At 43.8% G+C, this 4,064-nt stretch overlaps 1 pseudogene; it reads right to left on the minus strand.

Annotated features, from left to right (window-relative positions):
• Nucleotides 1-3,882: 3,882 nt before the first annotated feature.
• On the minus strand, nucleotides 3,883-4,064 carry LOC126537210 (U2 spliceosomal RNA; annotated as a pseudogene).

A 4,064-nucleotide genomic window follows, 5' to 3' on the forward strand; every position in this document is an offset into this window, starting at 1 on the left:
GAATGTCTGTTGCCTTGGGAGTTCCTTAGAGTGTTCACTTTGGTTGGAAACCGCGAGTGCTGAGCATCGTTTACTAAGTGAGAGATAGTGATACGTCCACATGTTTTTGTTGGCTGACTACACATGAAGTCAAACTTGTGCTCTGGCTTTCTTAAGAAGTCTGAAATTTAGGCGCTTAGATTCCCTATGTCGCGAAGTTGCGTCAACGGGATAAAAGGGGACGAGTCAGAGTCACATGACATGGCGTGCGAGAGCCACACGTTCGAAGATTCGACTTATTTGGTTCATCAGCTCCAGTAATGTTGCTCAAATTACACGAACTCCGAAGGTGAAGCTAAGGGAAATTAGTGCGGAACGAAAAATATGGGGGAACTTCACTGGTTCCAAAGGTATTCTTGGTATACATTGAAGCTTTCCGGGAAAAGAAGTGAACCCTTTTGTATGTGCTTTGCATAAGTCACTTTATTCGTAAAAAGAAAGCTTTTTCTGTTCTTTCTGGCGCATTTTGTGTTTCGCCTTTCTACTTGTAGCTGCACATAGTTCAGTACGCGTTTTCGAAATTCAATGCGCACCATCGTCAATTTATGTGATAACTTTAATTAACAGGGAGATAATCTTGTGCCATCGTTTTCGTTCTTGCAGGAACAGCGGCCAATTTTGCTACTATAAGGATAAAATGTTACACATGCCGCGTAGTTTTCTTTCTTTTTTTTTGTCTTTTTAAGAGCTGGAAGCGTGTGATGCTACCTTTGTAGCCCACTTTCATGAGTGTGTTTTGCACGAGATCAGCACTGGGGGTAGCACCACTGATGGCCAAAGTGATGGGCGTGCAACAGATGCGAAATGAACAGAAACGAACAAAAAAGACGCTAAAGCGATTGCAATGGCTCACTCAAGGCAGAAACAGCACCAGCAAAATCTCAACAAACTGCGCTTCAATTTCGCGCAGCCTATTACTGCAACCACTGTCTTGTTACGTGGGAGGTGGGAGATACATGTCCTGTACCGAAGGTTCAGGGTGAGGTAGTAAGCACCGGCTGCGCGTCGTCTGCAGCTTGAATCTCTCCGATAGAGTGAAACAGGAGTTGAGCACTGGTGGCACCTGCGAGGCCTTGTACTTAGTTGTTACGCCAGTGTCTGATGAAGAGAGTACATCGGACAAAGAGAACCCAGAATGAGATCTCTTATCTCACGGCGAGAAAGTTAGGCACAACGCTCCCAATTGTCTGCGCCTTTTTATCCAATGCAGGAGCAAACAAGAAACGGGACTGCGTAGTTTTTCCAGGCTTGTCACACCGACACCACCTCTTTCGGTGCTCCGTGAACCAAAGAAAACACGAAACCAAGGCGGAACAAGGCTGTCATCAAAGCAAGAGTATAGTTTTTATATTGTTCTTATTTTTGCCAGCAAGGAGAGCACTCGCCGACAAACGTTGCAGTGTTTCACATACAAGACGAGTTTTCTTCGACACGTCGGGCTCGAAATCTGGCGAAGTTATATCGGCGGGCGTTTTCGTAAAGTAAAGAAGCAACGGAACTGCTACGCTAGTGTGAACACCACTCAAACATGGCGTAAAACCGAAAGACCGAAAGAAATTGTTTTGGTACCTTTCAAGGTGCCAAAAGAAATTTTGTTTTTTTCTTTCCTTCCCTCTCACTCGGTGCAGGAAAAGGGGATTGGATCGAACAACTGCGTCCCGCTTTCTTCGTGGCCTTTTTTTTTTTTACTGCTTGCTGTTTTTTTAGCACACAACGTCCACTGAGATCTTCACAGCAGTCACCGATCCGCGTCAGACGCATCGGCTACTGAAGCCGAAAGGACAGCTGGTCGCCGTACGCGGAGTTTCGCTAAAGTTTGCCCCGTGAATCGACAAGTGCGTTTTTGAACGCCTGAATTTCAGCTTCCCTAAATCTTTAGCAAACTTCCTTCGCGATCGACCAACTGCCCGATGTAAAAAAAAAAAAACAATCTTACCTATGCACACCACACAAAACACGGTTTCACAGAATCCCGCAACATCGCTTCACGACCAGAACTTTACCAGCTTAGAAAATATATCCCGTGTACGAAATCATATCATGCAGTGATATCATCTTCCCTACCTACCTAGGCCCCTTCATTAGGTCACCAAACAATTAGACCAGTAAAGCAGCTGAAAGCCAAACTCTTAAACTATAACCGATGCCTCAAGAGTGACGCCCCCAATGATAGCAACACAGAGGCAGAGAAGGGTGTCTTACGCTCACTCGAGTCAGTATGCCGGCAATGATGATTCAGACGGCAAAAGCGTCAGCACACGGGAACAAAAAATGACAATTGCTTCCGGAGAATTATAGATGCAGCATACATTGGAAAGGGATAAAAAAACTTTCTTTGCAAATGCGAATCAAGCGGTGTCTGGGGATTCGGCAACGAAGCCATGCGAGAACTTCTTCACTGCGGCGGGCTGAAGCGAGATGGTTTCGACAGTTAGGATGCATGTGCGTGAAATCATACTTTACGACAACATTGCGTTCAGGTTCTCTGAGCAGAGGTACCTACGAGACCACTCAACTATAAGCTGCGCCAGCGAAAAAAATTTCTTCGCTGACCCAGCTAATGCCTAATAAGTGAGGAGTCAGTCATTTCTTTCGTCATTATTCCAGCGCTGCCAGACATCGTGACAAGGCGATATTCCTTTGTATACACCGTCATCAAAGAGGCAAAGATGCTCGACAGCGTTGATTTTCGAGATATTAGAGGGCCGAGCATAAAGGGATAGTTTATAACAACCAGAGCATTTCAGTATAATGTGCAAATTTTATTGCCACTAATGGTATATGTAACATTGTAGTGTAGCCTGCAAGCCGAAAAAAATAACTCTAGTGTTAACTTTGGCGAGCTAATTCCCATGCAGGTCCATTCTTTCTGCGAGAAATCTGCGGCGTAAGAGCTTCAGTAATTACTCATAAAAGTTGAGAAATGCCCTTCTAATGACCTTTACAGGAGCTACCATGGCAGCAGCTTTGCATATTGGTGCTGATGTCATCATATGCTATGTCTGGCATAGAGAACGCAACGAGAGGATAGCAATAGAAGAAATGTCGACTTTCGTAGCACCAAGCAATGATTGCACAAACATCACTTGATGCGTAGTGCTTGGCCAACAACAGCAGAAAAAAAAAGTTGGGCTCAGTAACAAAATTAGCTGCACATAAAATTGGTCTGTGTAAGAAACTGCCTGAAGTCCGCTTAATGTTGATTCCCATTCGTGCAGAAAAAATGTCGACCTCATTAAAAAAACTAGGACTCTCCTTTCACTCGAAATTCTAGAATTCCTAAAAATTTCATTTATTAAGCACAAGTAGTTTCCCCTATGTTGTCCTTGGTGTCACTGTTTGTTGGCTTCTTATGATATAGCTTTCTTAGTGGCAATTCTAACTGCCAAGTTCTCATAATTGCGTATTCCTCAGAAAAGAATTCAGTTCAAGGCGCACTCCGGTGAATTTTTAAGTAACCAATCAACGAAACGTATTGTTCGACTATTAGAGGAGGTTTGCACAAACAATTAATAACGAAAATAATAATTCTCATAACGTGTTATTAAACCTTCTTATTAAATGCTCCCTATTGGTCCCCGCCGCTTTGCACCTAGCCAACAATTCTTAAAGTATTGGTAGGAAAAATTCCCTTAAGAAGGTCGCCTCTTATTGAAATATATTGCGTAACTCGTGCGACAACCGTGTTAGAACGAACTGGAAAGTTTTCCTTCGATAACCAAAGAGTCCAGGATGATTTGGTGTGCCATCTTCTTCTCCACAGAATATTTTCATGGGCGAAGGAGTTTTACAGCGAAGCTGTTTATGGCTAGTGTTCCGTGCATTTTTATTATGCGTTTGCAAAAACCGTCGGCCGATCCCGCAGATAGTGAAATACCGGGCCGACCCGCAAAGGAGGTGAAGCAGGCTTCAAGCAGTCTGCCAACTTACAAAAACAAGTTTAATATCTTGGGTCCGAATAGAACGCGTACCAGATATTAAGCTGATATGAACAGATACTACACTTAGATTCGCGTCGGTCATAT

This window comes from Dermacentor andersoni, chromosome 4 (assembly GCF_023375885.2).
Source record: "Dermacentor andersoni chromosome 4, qqDerAnde1_hic_scaffold, whole genome shotgun sequence".
NCBI classification, from domain to species: domain Eukaryota; kingdom Metazoa; phylum Arthropoda; class Arachnida; order Ixodida; family Ixodidae; genus Dermacentor; species Dermacentor andersoni.